At 45.5% G+C, this 20407-nt stretch overlaps 23 non-coding genes across 23 annotated transcripts; 3 read left to right on the top strand and 20 right to left on the bottom strand.

Moving 5' to 3' along the window:
• Nucleotides 1–554: 554 nt before the first annotated feature.
• TRNAA-CGC (transfer RNA alanine (anticodon CGC)) lies at nt 555–627 on the bottom strand. The gene has a single exon. It is a non-coding gene; the product is annotated as a tRNA-Ala (tRNA).
• A 592-nt stretch (nt 628–1219) lies between these two features.
• Nucleotides 1220–1292, bottom strand: TRNAA-UGC (transfer RNA alanine (anticodon UGC)). The gene has a single exon. It is a non-coding gene; the product is annotated as a tRNA-Ala (tRNA).
• Nucleotides 1293–2659: 1367 nt separating this feature from the next.
• On the bottom strand, nt 2660–2732 carry TRNAA-CGC (transfer RNA alanine (anticodon CGC)). Its single transcript has one exon. It is a non-coding gene; the product is annotated as a tRNA-Ala (tRNA).
• A 601-nt stretch (nt 2733–3333) lies between these two features.
• Nucleotides 3334–3406, bottom strand: TRNAA-UGC (transfer RNA alanine (anticodon UGC)). Its single transcript has one exon. It is a non-coding gene; the product is annotated as a tRNA-Ala (tRNA).
• A 1367-nt stretch (nt 3407–4773) lies between these two features.
• On the bottom strand, nt 4774–4846 carry TRNAA-CGC (transfer RNA alanine (anticodon CGC)). The gene has a single exon. It is a non-coding gene; the product is annotated as a tRNA-Ala (tRNA).
• A 592-nt stretch (nt 4847–5438) lies between these two features.
• Nucleotides 5439–5511, bottom strand: TRNAA-UGC (transfer RNA alanine (anticodon UGC)). Its single transcript has one exon. It is a non-coding gene; the product is annotated as a tRNA-Ala (tRNA).
• A 1367-nt stretch (nt 5512–6878) lies between these two features.
• On the bottom strand, nt 6879–6951 carry TRNAA-CGC (transfer RNA alanine (anticodon CGC)). Its single transcript has one exon. It is a non-coding gene; the product is annotated as a tRNA-Ala (tRNA).
• A 592-nt stretch (nt 6952–7543) lies between these two features.
• On the bottom strand, nt 7544–7616 carry TRNAA-UGC (transfer RNA alanine (anticodon UGC)). The gene has a single exon. It is a non-coding gene; the product is annotated as a tRNA-Ala (tRNA).
• Nucleotides 7617–8983: 1367 nt separating this feature from the next.
• On the bottom strand, nt 8984–9056 carry TRNAA-CGC (transfer RNA alanine (anticodon CGC)). The gene has a single exon. It is a non-coding gene; the product is annotated as a tRNA-Ala (tRNA).
• Nucleotides 9057–9658: 602 nt separating this feature from the next.
• TRNAA-UGC (transfer RNA alanine (anticodon UGC)) lies at nt 9659–9731 on the bottom strand. Its single transcript has one exon. It is a non-coding gene; the product is annotated as a tRNA-Ala (tRNA).
• A 1367-nt stretch (nt 9732–11098) lies between these two features.
• Nucleotides 11099–11171, bottom strand: TRNAA-CGC (transfer RNA alanine (anticodon CGC)). Its single transcript has one exon. It is a non-coding gene; the product is annotated as a tRNA-Ala (tRNA).
• Nucleotides 11172–11773: 602 nt separating this feature from the next.
• On the bottom strand, nt 11774–11846 carry TRNAA-UGC (transfer RNA alanine (anticodon UGC)). The gene has a single exon. It is a non-coding gene; the product is annotated as a tRNA-Ala (tRNA).
• A 676-nt stretch (nt 11847–12522) lies between these two features.
• TRNAN-GUU (transfer RNA asparagine (anticodon GUU)) lies at nt 12523–12596 on the top strand. The gene has a single exon. It is a non-coding gene; the product is annotated as a tRNA-Asn (tRNA).
• Nucleotides 12597–13213: 617 nt separating this feature from the next.
• TRNAA-CGC (transfer RNA alanine (anticodon CGC)) lies at nt 13214–13286 on the bottom strand. Its single transcript has one exon. It is a non-coding gene; the product is annotated as a tRNA-Ala (tRNA).
• A 593-nt stretch (nt 13287–13879) lies between these two features.
• On the bottom strand, nt 13880–13952 carry TRNAA-UGC (transfer RNA alanine (anticodon UGC)). Its single transcript has one exon. It is a non-coding gene; the product is annotated as a tRNA-Ala (tRNA).
• A 1367-nt stretch (nt 13953–15319) lies between these two features.
• TRNAA-CGC (transfer RNA alanine (anticodon CGC)) lies at nt 15320–15392 on the bottom strand. Its single transcript has one exon. It is a non-coding gene; the product is annotated as a tRNA-Ala (tRNA).
• A 602-nt stretch (nt 15393–15994) lies between these two features.
• On the bottom strand, nt 15995–16067 carry TRNAA-UGC (transfer RNA alanine (anticodon UGC)). The gene has a single exon. It is a non-coding gene; the product is annotated as a tRNA-Ala (tRNA).
• Nucleotides 16068–16743: 676 nt separating this feature from the next.
• On the top strand, nt 16744–16817 carry TRNAN-GUU (transfer RNA asparagine (anticodon GUU)). Its single transcript has one exon. It is a non-coding gene; the product is annotated as a tRNA-Asn (tRNA).
• Nucleotides 16818–17434: 617 nt separating this feature from the next.
• TRNAA-CGC (transfer RNA alanine (anticodon CGC)) lies at nt 17435–17507 on the bottom strand. The gene has a single exon. It is a non-coding gene; the product is annotated as a tRNA-Ala (tRNA).
• A 593-nt stretch (nt 17508–18100) lies between these two features.
• Nucleotides 18101–18173, bottom strand: TRNAA-UGC (transfer RNA alanine (anticodon UGC)). The gene has a single exon. It is a non-coding gene; the product is annotated as a tRNA-Ala (tRNA).
• A 676-nt stretch (nt 18174–18849) lies between these two features.
• TRNAN-GUU (transfer RNA asparagine (anticodon GUU)) lies at nt 18850–18923 on the top strand. The gene has a single exon. It is a non-coding gene; the product is annotated as a tRNA-Asn (tRNA).
• A 617-nt stretch (nt 18924–19540) lies between these two features.
• Nucleotides 19541–19613, bottom strand: TRNAA-CGC (transfer RNA alanine (anticodon CGC)). The gene has a single exon. It is a non-coding gene; the product is annotated as a tRNA-Ala (tRNA).
• Nucleotides 19614–20215: 602 nt separating this feature from the next.
• Nucleotides 20216–20288, bottom strand: TRNAA-UGC (transfer RNA alanine (anticodon UGC)). Its single transcript has one exon. It is a non-coding gene; the product is annotated as a tRNA-Ala (tRNA).
• Between the last annotated feature and the right edge of the window lie 119 nt (nt 20289–20407).

Below are 20407 nucleotides of genomic sequence, written 5' to 3' on the forward strand. Positions count from 1 at the left end.
ATTGCTCTCCCGACAAATAACTCTGTTGCTCGCTGCCTACGTTTTGAACTCCCGAGTTAGAATGGAGGATACTTTTGGAAAAGAGCTCTTTGTATGTGGACGGAAGCAGCTTAGCTGGGCTGTGTTTATTCAGGGGCGATGGTCTCTTTGGCTCGAGTAGCATTCTAGGGGTGTAAAAGGTTCCACGTTAGCTTTCGGCTGAGCTGCTCTCCCAACAAAAAACTCTCTGTTGCTTTGTGCTTACGTTTTGAACTCCTCAGGTACAACGGAGGAGACCCTTCTAGAAGAGCTGTTTGTAGGTGGACAGAGGGAGCATAGCTGGGCTGTGTTTACTAGCAGGATGAGCCCTCCGATAGAACGCGCAAACATCCTTCGAGCTGGAATTGAACCAGCAACCGAAGGATTTGCTCATTTACATCTACAGTCTTTGGCTCTACCAGCTGAGCTATTGAAGGCTTGTCTTGGCCTTGGTTGAAAGCCTCCTAGTTTTAGCTGTTGGAGTTTTGAGCATGAGGTGAAAAGGCAATCACTGCTACCATGTGAAAAATAACTCTTGGAGAATGCGGGCATCGATCCCGCTGCCTCTCACATGCGAAGCGAGCGCTCTACCACTTGAGCTAATTCCCCTGGCGGGACAGTTGTGCCTTTATTTTCTTGCCACACTTCATAGGGATTTTCTTATCATGTCAGGTGAGAAGCTGCATTGTTATATGGTATTTTTTTTCTGTAAGAATAGCTTTTTTTTTTTTTTTTTAAGTGTGAGTTCCATGTTGCCATAGTAGAAGATCATCGGAGGACTTTACAAGGTGAAGGGTGGCTTCCAAATACATGCACGCCTCTTCCAAGCAAAGCCTTTACATATCTACGGAGAAGACAAAAAACTCTCTGTTGATTTGTGCTTACGTTTTGATCTCCTCACTCCTCAGGTACAACGGAGGAGACCTTTCTAGAAGAGCTGTTTGTAGGTGGACGGAACGAGCATAGCTGGGCTGTGTTTACCAGCCGGATGAACCTTCCGATAGAATGCGCAAAACTCCTTCGAGCCGGAATTGAACCAGCGACCTAAGGATTGCTAACTTTCTTCTACAGTCTTCGGCTCTACCAGCTGAGCTATCGAAGGCTTGTTTTGTCCTTGATCGAAAGCCTCCTAGTTTTAGCTGTTGGAGTTTTGAGCATGAGGTAAAAAGACAATCACTGCTACCATGTGAAAAATAACTCTTGGAGAATGCGGGCATCGATCCCGCTGCCTCTCGCATGCAAAGCGAGCGCTCTGCCACTTGAGCTAATCCCCCTGGCATGACAGGTCTGCCTTTAGTTTCTTGCCACACTTCACGGTGATTTTCTCATCATGTCAGGTGAGAAGCTGCAATGCTATATGGCAATTTTTATGTAAGAATAGCTTGCTTTTTTTTTTACAGTGTGAGTTCCATTTTACCATAGTAGAAGATCATCGGAGGAGTTTAAAAGGTGAAGGGTGGCTTACAAATACATGCACACCTCTTCCAAGCAAACCCTTTACATATCTACGAAGAACCGAGGGGTAAGCAATAAAAAACCCCTTAATAGTTTGGAGACGAAAGTTGCAATGTAGCACAATATCAGTCTTATCGAAGAAATATAATGATGACCTGTATAAAAAGAATCAACTAGCAGAGGATGGTTTCGATCCATCGACCTCTGGGTTATGGGCCCAGCACGCTTCCGCTGCGCCACTCTGCTGCCGGTGGTCTGTTCGTTGAGAAGGTCTATTTATCGACTGACTTTTCAAAAGTGGCTAAAATGTATTTGGTCTTTGTGATGGAATCCATCAGCAGGAGCTTATTGTCGGCGCCTCGAGTCCTCCTGAGCATCAGCAATTGTCTCTTTGTTTTTGCTGATTTCTTTTTGTCATATTATGTTAAAAAGTTGATCTGAGAAACCTGTGCCTGGCCTGCCTGGCTGAGAGTTCCTGTAGAAAGATCTGTTTGCGTCTCTGTGGCGCAATTGGTTAGCGCGTTCGGCTGTTAACCGAAAGGATGGTGGTTCAAGCCCACCCAGGGATGATGGTCTTTTTTGCTTAAGTAGCAGCCTATGTACGAGTGAAGAAGGTTCCACGTCGTCTTTCAATTGCTCTCCCGACAAATAACTCTGTTGCTCGCTGCCTACGTTTTGAACTCCCGAGTTAGAATGGAGGATACTTTTGGAAAAGAGCTCTTTGTATGTGGACGGAAGCAGCTTAGCTGGGCTGTGTTTATTCAGGGGCGATGGTCTCTTTGGCTCGAGTAGCATTCTAGGGGTGTAAAAGGTTCCACGTTAGCTTTCGGCTGAGCTGCTCTCCCAACAAAAAACTCTCTGTTGCTTTGTGCTTACGTTTTGAACTCCTCAGGTACAACGGAGGAGACCCTTCTAGAAGAGCTGTTTGTAGGTGGACAGAGGGAGCATAGCTGGGCTGTGTTTACTAGCAGGATGAGCCCTCCGATAGAACGCGCAAACATCCTTCGAGCTGGAATTGAACCAGCAACCGAAGGATTTGCTCATTTACATCTACAGTCTTTGGCTCTACCAGCTGAGCTATTGAAGGCTTGTCTTGGCCTTGGTTGAAAGCCTCCTAGTTTTAGCTGTTGGAGTTTTGAGCATGAGGTGAAAAGGCAATCACTGCTACCATGTGAAAAATAACTCTTGGAGAATGCGGGCATCGATCCCGCTGCCTCTCACATGCGAAGCGAGCGCTCTACCACTTGAGCTAATTCCCCTGGCGGGACAGTTGTGCCTTTAGTTTCTTGCCACACTTCATAGGGATTTTCTTATCATGTCAGGTGAGAAGCTGCATTGTTATATGGTATTTTTTTTCTGTAAGAATAGCTTTTTTTTTTTTTTTTTTTTTTTTTTAAGTGTGAGTTCCATGTTGCCATAGTAGAAGATCATCGGAGGACTTTACAAGGTGAAGGGTGGCTTCCAAATACATGCACGCCTCTTCCAAGCAAAGCCTTTACATATCTACGGAGAAGACAAAAAACTCTCTGTTGATTTGTGCTTACGTTTTGATCTCCTCACTCCTCAGGTACAACGGAGGAGACCTTTCTAGAAGAGCTGTTTGTAGGTGGACGGAACGAGCATAGCTGGGCTGTGTTTACCAGCCGGATGAACCTTCCGATAGAATGCGCAAAACTCCTTCGAGCCGGAATTGAACCAGCGACCTAAGGATTGCTAACTTTCTTCTACAGTCTTCGGCTCTACCAGCTGAGCTATCGAAGGCTTGTTTTGGCCTTGATCGAAAGCCTCCTAGTTTTAGCTGTTGGAGTTTTGAGCATGAGGTAAAAAGACAATCACTGCTACCATGTGAAAAATAACTCTTGGAGAATGCGGGCATCGATCCCGCTGCCTCTCGCATGCAAAGCGAGCGCTCTGCCACTTGAGCTAATCCCCCTGGCATGACAGGTCTGCCTTTAGTTTCTTGCCACACTTCACGGTGATTTTCTCATCATGTCAGGTGAGAAGCTGCAATGCTATATGGCAATTTTTATGTAAGAATAGCTTGCTTTTTTTTTTACAGTGTGAGTTCCATTTTACCATAGTAGAAGATCATCGGAGGAGTTTAAAAGGTGAAGGGTGGCTTACAAATACATGCACACCTCTTCCAAGCAAACCCTTTACATATCTACGAAGAACCGAGGGGTAAGCAATAAAAAACCCCTTAATAGTTTGGAGACGAAAGTTGCAATGTAGCACAATATCAGTCTTATCGAAGAAATATAATGATGACCTGTATAAAAAGAATCAACTAGCAGAGGATGGTTTCGATCCATCGACCTCTGGGTTATGGGCCCAGCACGCTTCCGCTGCGCCACTCTGCTGCCGGTGGTCTGTTCGTTGAGAAGGTCTATTTATCGACTGACTTTTCAAAAGTGGCTAAAATGTATTTGGTCTTTGTGATGGAATCCATCAGCAGGAGCTTATTGTCGGCGCCTCGAGTCCTCCTGAGCATCAGCAATTGTCTCTTTGTTTTTGCTGATTTCTTTTTGTCATATTATGTTAAAAAGTTGATCTGAGAAACCTGTGCCTGGCCTGCCTGGCTGAGAGTTCCTGTAGAAAGATCTGTTTGCGTCTCTGTGGCGCAATTGGTTAGCGCGTTCGGCTGTTAACCGAAAGGATGGTGGTTCAAGCCCACCCAGGGATGATGGTCTTTTTTGCTTAAGTAGCAGCCTATGTACGAGTGAAGAAGGTTCCACGTCGTCTTTCAATTGCTCTCCCGACAAATAACTCTGTTGCTCGCTGCCTACGTTTTGAACTCCCGAGTTAGAATGGAGGATACTTTTGGAAAAGAGCTCTTTGTATGTGGACGGAAGCAGCTTAGCTGGGCTGTGTTTATTCAGGGGCGATGGTCTCTTTGGCTCGAGTAGCATTCTAGGGGTGTAAAAGGTTCCACGTTAGCTTTCGGCTGAGCTGCTCTCCCAACAAAAAACTCTCTGTTGCTTTGTGCTTACGTTTTGAACTCCTCAGGTACAACGGAGGAGACCCTTCTAGAAGAGCTGTTTGTAGGTGGACAGAGGGAGCATAGCTGGGCTGTGTTTACTAGCAGGATGAGCCCTCCGATAGAACGCGCAAACATCCTTCGAGCTGGAATTGAACCAGCAACCGAAGGATTTGCTCATTTACATCTACAGTCTTTGGCTCTACCAGCTGAGCTATTGAAGGCTTGTCTTGGCCTTGGTTGAAAGCCTCCTAGTTTTAGCTGTTGGAGTTTTGAGCATGAGGTGAAAAGGCAATCACTGCTACCATGTGAAAAATAACTCTTGGAGAATGCGGGCATCGATCCCGCTGCCTCTCACATGCGAAGCGAGCGCTCTACCACTTGAGCTAATTCCCCTGGCGGGACAGTTGTGCCTTTAGTTTCTTGCCACACTTCATAGGGATTTTCTTATCATGTCAGGTGAGAAGCTGCATTGTTATATGGTATTTTTTTTCTGTAAGAATAGCTTTTTTTTTTTTTTTTTAAGTGTGAGTTCCATGTTGCCATAGTAGAAGATCATCGGAGGACTTTACAAGGTGAAGGGTGGCTTCCAAATACATGCACGCCTCTTCCAAGCAAAGCCTTTACATATCTACGGAGAAGACAAAAAACTCTTTGTTGATTTGTGCTTACGTTTTGATCTCCTCACTCCTCAGGTACAACGGAGGAGACCTTTCTAGAAGAGCTGTTTGTAGGTGGACGGAACGAGCATAGCTGGGCTGTGTTTACCAGCCGGATGAACCTTCCGATAGAATGCGCAAAACTCCTTCGAGCCGGAATTGAACCAGCGACCTAAGGATTGCTAACTTTCTTCTACAGTCTTCGGCTCTACCAGCTGAGCTATCGAAGGCTTGTTTTGTCCTTGATCGAAAGCCTCCTAGTTTTAGCTGTTGGAGTTTTGAGCATGAGGTAAAAAGACAATCACTGCTACCATGTGAAAAATAACTCTTGGAGAATGCGGGCATCGATCCCGCTGCCTCTCGCATGCAAAGCGAGCGCTCTGCCACTTGAGCTAATCCCCCTGGCATGACAGGTCTGCCTTTAGTTTCTTGCCACACTTCACGGTGATTTTCTCATCATGTCAGGTGAGAAGCTGCAATGCTATATGGCAATTTTTATGTAAGAATAGCTTGCTTTTTTTTTTACAGTGTGAGTTCCATTTTACCATAGTAGAAGATCATCGGAGGAGTTTAAAAGGTGAAGGGTGGCTTACAAATACATGCACACCTCTTCCAAGCAAACCCTTTACATATCTACGAAGAACCGAGGGGTAAGCAATAAAAAACCCCTTAATAGTTTGGAGACGAAAGTTGCAATGTAGCACAATATCAGTCTTATCGAAGAAATATAATGATGACCTGTATAAAAAGAATCAACTAGCAGAGGATGGTTTCGATCCATCGACCTCTGGGTTATGGGCCCAGCACGCTTCCGCTGCGCCACTCTGCTGCCGGTGGTCTGTTCGTTGAGAAGGTCTATTTATCGACTGACTTTTCAAAAGTGGCTAAAATGTATTTGGTCTTTGTGATGGAATCCATCAGCAGGAGCTTATTGTCGGCGCCTCGAGTCCTCCTGAGCATCAGCAATTGTCTCTTTGTTTTTGCTGATTTCTTTTTGTCATATTATGTTAAAAAGTTGATCTGAGAAACCTGTGCCTGGCCTGCCTGGCTGAGAGTTCCTGTAGAAAGATCTGTTTGCGTCTCTGTGGCGCAATTGGTTAGCGCGTTCGGCTGTTAACCGAAAGGATGGTGGTTCAAGCCCACCCAGGGATGATGGTCTTTTTTGCTTAAGTAGCAGCCTATGTACGAGTGAAGAAGGTTCCACGTCGTCTTTCAATTGCTCTCCCGACAAATAACTCTGTTGCTCGCTGCCTACGTTTTGAACTCCCGAGTTAGAATGGAGGATACTTTTGGAAAAGAGCTCTTTGTATGTGGACGGAAGCAGCTTAGCTGGGCTGTGTTTATTCAGGGGCGATGGTCTCTTTGGCTCGAGTAGCATTCTAGGGGTGTAAAAGGTTCCACGTTAGCTTTCGGCTGAGCTGCTCTCCCAACAAAAAACTCTCTGTTGCTTTGTGCTTACGTTTTGAACTCCTCAGGTACAACGGAGGAGACCCTTCTAGAAGAGCTGTTTGTAGGTGGACAGAGGGAGCATAGCTGGGCTGTGTTTACTAGCAGGATGAGCCCTCCGATAGAACGCGCAAACATCCTTCGAGCTGGAATTGAACCAGCAACCGAAGGATTTGCTCATTTACATCTACAGTCTTTGGCTCTACCAGCTGAGCTATTGAAGGCTTGTCTTGGCCTTGGTTGAAAGCCTCCTAGTTTTAGCTGTTGGAGTTTTGAGCATGAGGTGAAAAGGCAATCACTGCTACCATGTGAAAAATAACTCTTGGAGAATGCGGGCATCGATCCCGCTGCCTCTCACATGCGAAGCGAGCGCTCTACCACTTGAGCTAATTCCCCTGGCGGGACAGTTGTGCCTTTAGTTTCTTGCCACACTTCATAGGGATTTTCTTATCATGTCAGGTGAGAAGCTGCATTGTTATATGGTATTTTTTTTCTGTAAGAATAGCTTTTTTTTTTTTTTTTTAAGTGTGAGTTCCATGTTGCCATAGTAGAAGATCATCGGAGGACTTTACAAGGTGAAGGGTGGCTTCCAAATACATGCACGCCTCTTCCAAGCAAAGCCTTTACATATCTACGGAGAAGACAAAAAACTCTCTGTTGATTTGTGCTTACGTTTTGATCTCCTCACTCCTCAGGTACAACGGAGGAGACCTTTCTAGAAGAGCTGTTTGTAGGTGGACGGAACGAGCATAGCTGGGCTGTGTTTACCAGCCGGATGAACCTTCCGATAGAATGCGCAAAACTCCTTCGAGCCGGAATTGAACCAGCGACCTAAGGATTGCTAACTTTCTTCTACAGTCTTCGGCTCTACCAGCTGAGCTATCGAAGGCTTGTTTTGTCCTTGATCGAAAGCCTCCTAGTTTTAGCTGTTGGAGTTTTGAGCATGAGGTAAAAAGACAATCACTGCTACCATGTGAAAAATAACTCTTGGAGAATGCGGGCATCGATCCCGCTGCCTCTCGCATGCAAAGCGAGCGCTCTGCCACTTGAGCTAATCCCCCTGGCATGACAGGTCTGCCTTTAGTTTCTTGCCACACTTCACGGTGATTTTCTCATCATGTCAGGTGAGAAGCTGCAATGCTATATGGCAATTTTTATGTAAGAATAGCTTGCTTTTTTTTTTACAGTGTGAGTTCCATTTTACCATAGTAGAAGATCATCGGAGGAGTTTAAAAGGTGAAGGGTGGCTTACAAATACATGCACACCTCTTCCAAGCAAACCCTTTACATATCTACGAAGAACCGAGGGGTAAGCAATAAAAAACCCCTTAATAGTTTGGAGACGAAAGTTGCAATGTAGCACAATATCAGTCTTATCGAAGAAATATAATGATGACCTGTATAAAAAGAATCAACTAGCAGAGGATGGTTTCGATCCATCGACCTCTGGGTTATGGGCCCAGCACGCTTCCGCTGCGCCACTCTGCTGCCGGTGGTCTGTTCGTTGAGAAGGTCTATTTATCGACTGACTTTTCAAAAGTGGCTAAAATGTATTTGGTCTTTGTGATGGAATCCATCAGCAGGAGCTTATTGTCGGCGCCTCGAGTCCTCCTGAGCATCAGCAATTGTCTCTTTGTTTTTGCTGATTTCTTTTTGTCATATTATGTTAAAAAGTTGATCTGAGAAACCTGTGCCTGGCCTGCCTGGCTGAGAGTTCCTGTAGAAAGATCTGTTTGCGTCTCTGTGGCGCAATTGGTTAGCGCGTTCGGCTGTTAACCGAAAGGATGGTGGTTCAAGCCCACCCAGGGATGATGGTCTTTTTTGCTTAAGTAGCAGCCTATGTACGAGTGAAGAAGGTTCCACGTCGTCTTTCAATTGCTCTCCCGACAAATAACTCTGTTGCTCGCTGCCTACGTTTTGAACTCCCGAGTTAGAATGGAGGATACTTTTGGAAAAGAGCTCTTTGTATGTGGACGGAAGCAGCTTAGCTGGGCTGTGTTTATTCAGGGGCGATGGTCTCTTTGGCTCGAGTAGCATTCTAGGGGTGTAAAAGGTTCCACGTTAGCTTTCGGCTGAGCTGCTCTCCCAACAAAAAACTCTCTGTTGCTTTGTGCTTACGTTTTGAACTCCTCAGGTACAACGGAGGAGACCCTTCTAGAAGAGCTGTTTGTAGGTGGACAGAGGGAGCATAGCTGGGCTGTGTTTACTAGCAGGATGAGCCCTCCGATAGAACGCGCAAACATCCTTCGAGCTGGAATTGAACCAGCAACCGAAGGATTTGCTCATTTACATCTACAGTCTTTGGCTCTACCAGCTGAGCTATTGAAGGCTTGTCTTGGCCTTGGTTGAAAGCCTCCTAGTTTTAGCTGTTGGAGTTTTGAGCATGAGGTGAAAAGGCAATCACTGCTACCATGTGAAAAATAACTCTTGGAGAATGCGGGCATCGATCCCGCTGCCTCTCACATGCGAAGCGAGCGCTCTACCACTTGAGCTAATTCCCCTGGCGGGACAGTTGTGCCTTTAGTTTCTTGCCACACTTCATAGGGATTTTCTTATCATGTCAGGTGAGAAGCTGCATTGTTATATGGTATTTTTTTTCTGTAAGAATAGCTTTTTTTTTTTTTTTTTTTTTTTTTTTAAGTGTGAGTTCCATGTTGCCATAGTAGAAGATCATCGGAGGACTTTACAAGGTGAAGGGTGGCTTCCAAATACATGCACGCCTCTTCCAAGCAAAGCCTTTACATATCTACGGAGAAGACAAAAAACTCTCTGTTGATTTGTGCTTACGTTTTGATCTCCTCACTCCTCAGGTACAACGGAGGAGACCTTTCTAGAAGAGCTGTTTGTAGGTGGACGGAACGAGCATAGCTGGGCTGTGTTTACCAGCCGGATGAACCTTCCGATAGAATGCGCAAAACTCCTTCGAGCCGGAATTGAACCAGCGACCTAAGGATTGCTAACTTTCTTCTACAGTCTTCGGCTCTACCAGCTGAGCTATCGAAGGCTTGTTTTGGCCTTGATCGAAAGCCTCCTAGTTTTAGCTGTTGGAGTTTTGAGCATGAGGTAAAAAGACAATCACTGCTACCATGTGAAAAATAACTCTTGGAGAATGCGGGCATCGATCCCGCTGCCTCTCGCATGCAAAGCGAGCGCTCTGCCACTTGAGCTAATCCCCCTGGCATGACAGGTCTGCCTTTAGTTTCTTGCCACACTTCACGGTGATTTTCTCATCATGTCAGGTGAGAAGCTGCAATGCTATATGGCAATTTTTATGTAAGAATAGCTTGCTTTTTTTTTTACAGTGTGAGTTCCATTTTACCATAGTAGAAGATCATCGGAGGAGTTTAAAAGGTGAAGGGTGGCTTACAAATACATGCACACCTCTTCCAAGCAAACCCTTTACATATCTACGAAGAACCGAGGGGTAAGCAATAAAAAACCCCTTAATAGTTTGGAGACGAAAGTTGCAATGTAGCACAATATCAGTCTTATCGAAGAAATATAATGATGACCTGTATAAAAAGAATCAATTAGCAGAGGATGGTTTCGATCCATCGACCTCTGGGTTATGGGCCCAGCACGCTTCCGCTGCGCCACTCTGCTGCCGGTGGTCTGTTCGTTGAGAAGGTCTATTTATCGACTGACTTTTCAAAAGTGGCTAAAATGTATTTGGTCTTTGTGATGGAATCCATCAGCAGGAGCTTATTGTCGGCGCCTCGAGTCCTCCTGAGCATCAGCAATTGTCTCTTTGTTTTTGCTGATTTCTTTTTGTCATATTATGTTAAAAAGTTGATCTGAGAAACCTGTGCCTGGCCTGCCTGGCTGAGAGTTCCTGTAGAAAGATCTGTTTGCGTCTCTGTGGCGCAATTGGTTAGCGCGTTCGGCTGTTAACCGAAAGGATGGTGGTTCAAGCCCACCCAGGGATGATGGTCTTTTTTGCTTAAGTAGCAGCCTATGTACGAGTGAAGAAGGTTCCACGTCGTCTTTCAATTGCTCTCCCGACAAATAACTCTGTTGCTCGCTGCCTACGTTTTGAACTCCCGAGTTAGAATGGAGGATACTTTTGGAAAAGAGCTCTTTGTATGTGGACGGAAGCAGCTTAGCTGGGCTGTGTTTATTCAGGGGCGATGGTCTCTTTGGCTCGAGTAGCATTCTAGGGGTGTAAAAGGTTCCACGTTAGCTTTCGGCTGAGCTGCTCTCCCAACAAAAAACTCTCTGTTGCTTTGTGCTTACGTTTTGAACTCCTCAGGTACAACGGAGGAGACCCTTCTAGAAGAGCTGTTTGTAGGTGGACAGAGGGAGCATAGCTGGGCTGTGTTTACTAGCAGGATGAGCCCTCCGATAGAACGCGCAAACATCCTTCGAGCTGGAATTGAACCAGCAACCGAAGGATTTGCTCATTTACATCTACAGTCTTTGGCTCTACCAGCTGAGCTATTGAAGGCTTGTCTTGGCCTTGGTTGAAAGCCTCCTAGTTTTAGCTGTTGGAGTTTTGAGCATGAGGTGAAAAGGCAATCACTGCTACCATGTGAAAAATAACTCTTGGAGAATGCGGGCATCGATCCCGCTGCCTCTCACATGCGAAGCGAGCGCTCTACCACTTGAGCTAATTCCCCTGGCGGGACAGTTGTGCCTTTAGTTTCTTGCCACACTTCATAGGGATTTTCTTATCATGTCAGGTGAGAAGCTGCATTGTTATATGGTATTTTTTTTCTGTAAGAATAGCTTTTTTTTTTTTTTTTTTTTTTTTTTTAAGTGTGAGTTCCATGTTGCCATAGTAGAAGATCATCGGAGGACTTTACAAGGTGAAGGGTGGCTTCCAAATACATGCACGCCTCTTCCAAGCAAAGCCTTTACATATCTACGGAGAAGACAAAAAACTCTCTGTTGATTTGTGCTTACGTTTTGATCTCCTCACTCCTCAGGTACAACGGAGGAGACCTTTCTAGAAGAGCTGTTTGTAGGTGGACGGAACGAGCATAGCTGGGCTGTGTTTACCAGCCGGATGAACCTTCCGATAGAATGCGCAAAACTCCTTCGAGCCGGAATTGAACCAGCGACCTAAGGATTGCTAACTTTCTTCTACAGTCTTCGGCTCTACCAGCTGAGCTATCGAAGGCTTGTTTTGGCCTTGATCGAAAGCCTCCTAGTTTTAGCTGTTGGAGTTTTGAGCATGAGGTAAAAAGACAATCACTGCTACCATGTGAAAAATAACTCTTGGAGAATGCGGGCATCGATCCCGCTGCCTCTCGCATGCAAAGCGAGCGCTCTGCCACTTGAGCTAATCCCCCTGGCATGACAGGTCTGCCTTTAGTTTCTTGCCACACTTCACGGTGATTTTCTCATCATGTCAGGTGAGAAGCTGCAATGCTATATGGCAATTTTTATGTAAGAATAGCTTGCTTTTTTTTTTACAGTGTGAGTTCCATTTTACCATAGTAGAAGATCATCGGAGGAGTTTAAAAGGTGAAGGGTGGCTTACAAATACATGCACACCTCTTCCAAGCAAACCCTTTACATATCTACGAAGAACCGAGGGGTAAGCAATAAAAAACCCCTTAATAGTTTGGAGACGAAAGTTGCAATGTAGCACAATATCAGTCTTATCGAAGAAATATAATGATGACCTGTATAAAAAGAATCAACTAGCAGAGGATGGTTTCGATCCATCGACCTCTGGGTTATGGGCCCAGCACGCTTCCGCTGCGCCACTCTGCTGCCGGTGGTCTGTTCGTTGAGAAGGTCTATTTGTCGACTGACTTTTCAAAAGTGGCTAAAATGTATTTGGTCTTTGTGATGGAATCCATCAGCAGGAGCTTATTGTCGGCGCCTCGAGTCCTCCTGAGCATCAGCAATTGTCTCTTTGTTTTTGCTGATTTCTTTTTGTCATATTATGTTAAAAAGTTGATCTGAGAAACCTGTGCCTGGCCTGCCTGGCTGAGAGTTCCTGTAGAAAGATCTGTTTGCGTCTCTGTGGCGCAATTGGTTAGCGCGTTCGGCTGTTAACCGAAAGGATGGTGGTTCAAGCCCACCCAGGGACGATGGTCTTTTTTGCTTAAGTAGCAGCCTATGTACGAGTGAAGAAGGTTCCACGTCGTCTTTCAATTGCTCTCCCGACAAATAACTCTGTTGCTCGCTGCCTACGTTTTGAACTCCCGAGTTAGAATGGAGGATACTTTTGGAAAAGAGCTCTTTGTATGTGGACGGAAGCAGCTTAGCTGGGCTGTGTTTATTCAGGGGCGATGGTCTCTTTGGCTCGAGTAGCATTCTAGGGGTGTAAAAGGTTCCACGTTAGCTTTCGGCTGAGCTGCTCTCCCAACAAAAAACTCTCTGTTGCTTTGTGCTTACGTTTTGAACTCCTCAGGTACAACGGAGGAGACCCTTCTAGAAGAGCTGTTTGTAGGTGGACAGAGGGAGCATAGCTGGGCTGTGTTTACTAGCAGGATGAGCCCTCCGATAGAACGCGCAAACATCCTTCGAGCTGGAATTGAACCAGCAACCGAAGGATTTGCTCATTTACATCTACAGTCTTTGGCTCTACCAGCTGAGCTATTGAAGGCTTGTCTTGGCCTTGGTTGAAAGCCTCCTAGTTTTAGCTGTTGGAGTTTTGAGCATGAGGTGAAAAGGCAATCACTGCTACCATGTGAAAAATAACTCTTGGAGAATGCGGGCATCGATCCCGCTGCCTCTCACATGCGAAGCGAGCGCTCTACCACTTGAGCTAATTCCCCTGGCGGGACAGTTGTGCCTTTAGTTTCTTGCCACACTTCATAGGGATTTTCTTATCATGTCAGGTGAGAAGCTGCATTGTTATATGGTATTTTTTTTCTGTAAGAATAGCTTTTTTTTTTTTTTTTTTAAGTGTGAGTTCCATGTTGCCATAGTAGAAGATCATCGGAGGACTTTACAAGGTGAAGGGTGGCTTCCAAATACATGCACGCCTCTTCCAAGCAAAGCCTTTACATATCTACGGAGAAGACAAAAAACTCTCTGTTGATTTGTGCTTACGTTTTGATCTCCTCACTCCTCAGGTACAACGGAGGAGACCTTTCTAGAAGAGCTGTTTGTAGGTGGACGGAACGAGCATAGCTGGGCTGTGTTTACCAGCCGGATGAACCTTCCGATAGAATGCGCAAAACTCCTTCGAGCCGGAATTGAACCAGCGACCTAAGGATTGCTAACTTTCTTCTACAGTCTTCGGCTCTACCAGCTGAGCTATCGAAGGCTTGTTTTGTCCTTGATCGAAAGCCTCCTAGTTTTAGCTGTTGGAGTTTTGAGCATGAGGTAAAAAGACAATCACTGCTACCATGTGAAAAATAACTCTTGGAGAATGCGGGCATCGATCCCGCTGCCTCTCGCATGCAAAGCGAGCGCTCTGCCACTTGAGCTAATCCCCCTGGCATGACAGGTCTGCCTTTAGTTTCTTGCCACACTTCACGGTGATTTTCTCATCATGTCAGGTGAGAAGCTGCAATGCTATATGGCAATTTTTATGTAAGAATAGCTTGCTTTTTTTTTTACAGTGTGAGTTCCATTTTACCATAGTAGAAGATCATCGGAGGAGTTTAAAAGGTGAAGGGTGGCTTACAAATACATGCACACCTCTTCCAAGCAAACCCTTTACATATCTACGAAGAACCGAGGGGTAAGCAATAAAAAACCCCTTAATAGTTTGGAGACGAAAGTTGCAATGTAGCACAATATCAGTCTTATCGAAGAAATATAATGATGACCTGTATAAAAAGAATCAACTAGCAGAGGATGGTTTCGATCCATCGACCTCTGGGTTATGGGCCCAGCACGCTTCCGCTGCGCCACTCTGCTGCCGGTGGTCTGTTCGTTGAGAAGGTCTATTTATCGACTGACTTTTCAAAAGTGGCTAAAATGTATTTGGTCTTTGTGATGGAATCCATCAGCAGGAGCTTATTGTCGGCGCCTCGAGTCCTCCTGAGCATCAGCAATTGTCTCTTTGTTTTTGCTGATTTCTTTTTGTCATATTATGTTAAAAAGTTGATCTGAGAAACCTGTGCCTGGCCTGCCTGGCTGAGAGTTCCTGTAGAAAGATCTGTTTGCGTCTCTGTGGCGCAATTGGTTAGCGCGTTCGGCTGTTAACCGAAAGGATGGTGGTTCAAGCCCACCCAGGGATGATGGTCTTTTTTGCTTAAGTAGCAGCCTATGTACGAGTGAAGAAGGTTCCACGTCGTCTTTCAATTGCTCTCCCGACAAATAACTCTGTTGCTCGCTGCCTACGTTTTGAACTCCCGAGTTAGAATGGAGGATACTTTTGGAAAAGAGCTCTTTGTATGTGGACGGAAGCAGCTTAGCTGGGCTGTGTTTATTCAGGGGCGATGGTCTCTTTGGCTCGAGTAGCATTCTAGGGGTGTAAAAGGTTCCACGTTAGCTTTCGGCTGAGCTGCTCTCCCAACAAAAAACTCTCTGTTGCTTTGTGCTTACGTTTTGAACTCCTCAGGTACAACGGAGGAGACCCTTCTAGAAGAGCTGTTTGTAGGTGGACAGAGGGAGCATAGCTGGGCTGTGTTTACTAGCAGGATGAGCCCTCCGATAGAACGCGCAAACATCCTTCGAGCTGGAATTGAACCAGCAACCGAAGGATTTGCTCATTTACATCTACAGTCTTTGGCTCTACCAGCTGAGCTATTGAAGGCTTGTCTTGGCCTTGGTTGAAAGCCTCCTAGTTTTAGCTGTTGGAGTTTTGAGCATGAGGTGAAAAGGCAATCACTGCTACCATGTGAAAAATAACTCTTGGAGAATGCGGGCATCGATCCCGCTGCCTCTCACATGCGAAGCGAGCGCTCTACCACTTGAGCTAATTCCCCTGGCGGGACAGTTGTGCCTTTAGTTTCTTGCCACACTTCATAGGGATTTTCTTATCATGTCAGGTGAGAAGCTGCATTGTTATATGGTATTTTTTTTCTGTAAGAATAGCTTTTTTTTTTTTTTTTTTTTTTTTTTTAAGTGTGAGTTCCATGTTGCCATAGTAGAAGATCATCGGAGGACTTTACAAGGTGAAGGGTGGCTTCCAAATACATGCACGCCTCTTCCAAGCAAAGCCTTTACATATCTACGGAGAAGACAAAAAACTCTCTGTTGATTTGTGCTTACGTTTTGATCTCCTCACTCCTCAGGTACAACGGAGGAGACCTTTCTAGAAGAGCTGTTTGTAGGTGGACGGAACGAGCATAGCTGGGCTGTGTTTACCAGCCGGATGAACCTTCCGATAGAATGCGCAAAACTCCTTCGAGCCGGAATTGAACCAGCGACCTAAGGATTGCTAACTTTCTTCTACAGTCTTCGGCTCTACCAGCTGAGCTATCGAAGGCTTGTTTTGGCCTTGATCGAAAGCCTCCTAGTTTTAGCTGTTGGAGTTTTGAGCATGAGGTAAAAAGACAATCACTGCTACCATGTGAAAAATAACTCTTGGAGAATGCGGGCATCGATCCCGCTGCCTCTCGCATGCAAAGCGAGCGCTCTGCCACTTGAGCTAATCCCCCTGGCATGACAGGTCTGCCTTTAGTTTCTTGCCACACTTCACGGTGATTTTCTCATCATGTCAGGTGAGAAGCTGCAATGCTATATGGCAATTTTTATGTAAGAATAGCTTGCTTTTTTTTTTACAGTGTGAGTTCCATTTTACCATAGTAGAAGATCATCGGAGGAGTTTAAAAGGTGAAGGGTGGCTTACAAATACATGCACACCTCTTCCAAGCAAACCCTTTACATATCTACGAAGAACCGAGGGGTAAGCAATAAAAAACCCCTTAATAGTTTGGAGACGAAAGTTGCAATGTAGCACAATATCAGTCTTATCGAAGAAATATAATGATGACCTGTATAAAAAGAATCAACTAGCAGAGGATGGTTTCGATCCATCGACCTCTGGGTTATGGGCCCAGCACGCTTCCGCTGCGCCACTCTGCTGCCGGTGGTCTGTTCGTTGAGAAGGTCTATTTGTCGACTGACTTTTCAAAAGTGGCTAAAATGTATTTGGTCTTTGTGATGGAATCCATCAGCAGGAGCTTATTGTCGGCGCCTCGAGTCCTCCTGAGCATCAGCAATTGTCTCTTTGTTTTTGCTGATTTCTTTTTGTCATATTATGTTAAAAAGTTGATCTGAGAAACCTGTGCCTGGCCTGCCTGGCTGAGAGTTCCTGTAGAAAGATCTGTTTGCGTCTCTGTGGCGCAATTGGTTAGCGCGTTCGGCTGTTAACCGAAAGGATGGTGGTTCAAGCCCACCCAGGGACGATGGTCTTTTTTGCTTAAGTAGCAGCCTATGTACGAGTGAAGAAGGTTCCACGTCGTCTTTCAATTGCTCTCCCGACAAATAACTCTGTTGCTCGCTGCCTACGTTTTGAACTCCCGAGTTAGAATGGAGGATACTTTTGGAAAAGAGCTCTTTGTATGTGGACGGAAGCAGCTTAGCTGGGCTGTGTTTATTCAGGGGCGATGGTCTCTTTGGCTCGAGTAGCATTCTAGGGGTGTAAAAGGTTCCACGTTAGCTTTCGGCTGAGCTGCTCTCCCAACAAAAAACTCTCTGTTGCTTTGTGCTTACGTTTTGAACTCCTCAGGTACAACGGAGGAGACCCTTCTAGAAGAGCTGTTTGTAGGTGGACAGAGGGAGCATAGCTGGGCTGTGTTTACTAGCAGGATGAGCCCTCCGATAGAACGCGCAAACATCCTTCGAGCTGGAATTGAACCAGCAACCGAAGGATTTGCTCATTTACATCTACAGTCTTTGGCTCTACCAGCTGAGCTATTGAAGGCTTGTCTTGGCCTTGGTTGAAAGCCTCCTAGTTTTAGCTGTTGGAGTTTTGAGCATGAGGTGAAAAGGCAATCACTGCTACCATGTGAAAAATAACTCTTGGAGAATGCGGGCATCGATCCCGCTGCCTCTCACATGCGAAGCGAGCGCTCTACCACTTGAGCTAATTCCCCTGGCGGGACAGTTGTGCCTTTAGTTTCTTGCCACACTTCATAGGGATTTTCTTATCATGTCAGGTGAGAAGCTGCATTGTTATATGGTATTTTTTTTCTGTAAGAATAGCTTTTTTTTTTTTTTTTTTAAGTGTGAGTTCCATGTTGCCATAGTAGAAGATCATCGGAGGACTTTACAAGGTGAAGGGTGGCTTCCAAATACATGCACGCCTCTTCCAAGCAAAGCCTTTACATATCTACGGAGAAGACAAAAAACTCTCTGTTGATTTGTGCTTACGTTTTGATCTCCTCACTCCTCAGGTACAACGGAGGAGACCTTTCTAGAAGAGCTGTTTGTAGGTGGACGGAACGAGCATAGCTGGGCTGTGTTTACCAGCCGGATGAACCTTCCGATAGAATGCGCAAAACTCCTTCGAGCCGGAATTGAACCAGCGACCTAAGGATTGCTAACTTTCTTCTACAGTCTTCGGCTCTACCAGCTGAGCTATCGAAGGCTTGTTTTGTCCTTGATCGAAAGCCTCCTAGTTTTAGCTGTTGGAGTTTTGAGCATGAGGTAAAAAGACAATCACTGCTACCATGTGAAAAATAACTCTTGGAGAATGCGGGCATCGATCCCGCTGCCTCTCGCATGCAAAGCGAGCGCTCTGCCACTTGAGCTAATCCCCCTGGCATGACAGGTCTGCCTTTAGTTTCTTGCCACACTTCACGGTGATTTTCTCATCATGTCAGGTGAGAAGCTGCAATGCTATATGGCAATTTTTATGTAAGAATAGCTTGCTTTTTTTTTTACAGTGTGAGTTCCATTTTACCATAGTAGAAGATCATCGGAGGAGTTTAAAAGGTGAAGGGTGGCTTACAAATACATGCACACCTCTTCCAAGCAAACCCTTTACATATCTACGAAGAACCGAGGGGTAAGCAATAAAAAACCCCTTAATAGTTTGGAGACGAAAGTTGCAATGTAGCACAATATCAGTCTTATCGAAGAAATATAATGATGACCTGTATAAAAAGAATCAACTAGCAGAGGATGGTTTCGATCCATCGACCTCTGGGTTATGGGCCCAGCACGCTTCCGCTGCGCCACTCTGCTGCCGGTGGTCTGTTCGTTGAGAAGGTCTATTTATCGACTGACTTTTCAAAAGTGGCTAAAATGTATTTGGTCTTTGTGATGGAATCCATCAGCAGGAGCTTATTGTCGGCGCCTCGAGTCCTCCTGAGCATCAGCAATTGTCTCTTTGTTTTTGCTGATTTCTTTTTGTCATATTATGTTAAAAAGTTGATCTGAGAAACCTGTGCCTGGCCTGCCTGGCTGAGAGTTCCTGTAGAAAGATCTGTTTGCGTCTCTGTGGCGCAATTGGTTAGCGCGTTCGGCTGTTAACCGAAAGGATGGTGGTTCAAGCCCACCCAGGGACGATGGTCTTTTTTGCTTAAGTAGCAGCCTATGTACGAGTGAAGAAGGTTCCACGTCGTCTTTCAATTGCTCTCCCGACAAATAACTCTGTTGCTCGCTGCCTACGTTTTGAACTCCCGAGTTAGAATGGAGGATACTTTTGGAAAAGAGCTCTTTGTATGTGGACGGAAGCAGCTTAGCTGGGCTGTGTTTATTCAGGGGCGATGGTCTCTTTGGCTCGAGTAGCATTCTAGGGGTGTAAAAGGTTCCACGTTAGCTTTCGGCTGAGCTGCTCTCCCAACAAAAAACTCTCTGTTGCTTTGTGCTTACGTTTTGAACTCCTCAGGTACAACGGAGGAGACCCTTCTAGAAGAGCTGTTTGTAGGTGGACAGAGGGAGCATAGCTGGGCTGTGTTTACTAGCAGGATGAGCCCTCCGATAGAACGCGCAAACATCCTTCGAGCTGGAATTGAACCAGCAACCGAAGGATTTGCTCATTTACATCTACAGTCTTTGGCTCTACCAGCTGAGCTATTGAAGGCTTGTCTTGGCCTTGGTTGAAAGCCTCCTAGTTTTAGCTGTTGGAGTTTTGAGCATGAGGTGAAAAGGCAATCACTGCTACCATGTGAAAAATAACTCTTGGAGAATGCGGGCATCGATCCCGCTGCCTCTCACATGCGAAGCGAGCGCTCTACCACTTGAGCTAATTCCCCTGGCGGGACAGTTGTGCCTTTAGTTTCTTGCCACACTTCATAGGGATTTTCTTATCATGTCAGGTGAGAAGCTGCATTGTTATATGGTATTTTTTTTCTGTAAGAATAGCTTTTTTTTTTTTTTTTTTTTTTTTTTTAAGTGTGAGTTCCATGTTGCCATAGTAGAAGATCATCGGAGGACTTTACAAGGTGAAGGGTGGCTTCCAAATACATGCACGCCTCTTCCAAGCAAAGCCTTTACATATCTACGGAGAAGACAAAAAACTCTCTGTTGATTTGTGCTTACGTTTTGATCTCCTCACTCCTCAGGTACAACGGAGGAGACCTTTCTAGAAGAGCTGTTTGTAGGTGGACGGAACGAGCATAGCTGGGCTGTGTTTACCAGCCGGATGAACCTTCCGATAGAATGCGCAAAACTCCTTCGAGCCGGAATTGAACCAGCGACCTAAGGATTGCTAACTTTCTTCTACAGTCTTCGGCTCTACCAGCTGAGCTATCGAAGGCTTGTTTTGTCCTTGATCGAAAGCCTCCTAGTTTTAGCTGTTGGAGTTTTGAGCATGAGGTAAAAAGACAATCACTGCTACCATGTGAAAAATAACTCTTGGAGAATGCGGGCATCGATCCCGCTGCCTCTCGCATGCAAAGCGAGCGCTCTGCCACTTGAGCTAATCCCCCTGGCATGACAGGTCTGCCTTTAGTTTCTTGCCACACTTCACGGTGATTTTCTCATCATGTCAGGTGAGAAGCTGCAATGCTATATGGCAATTTTTATGTAAGAATAGCTTGCTTTTTTT

The sequence above is a fragment of the Anomaloglossus baeobatrachus genome, chromosome 3 (assembly GCF_048569485.1).
Source record: "Anomaloglossus baeobatrachus isolate aAnoBae1 chromosome 3, aAnoBae1.hap1, whole genome shotgun sequence".
Lineage (NCBI taxonomy): Eukaryota > Metazoa > Chordata > Amphibia > Anura > Aromobatidae > Anomaloglossus > Anomaloglossus baeobatrachus.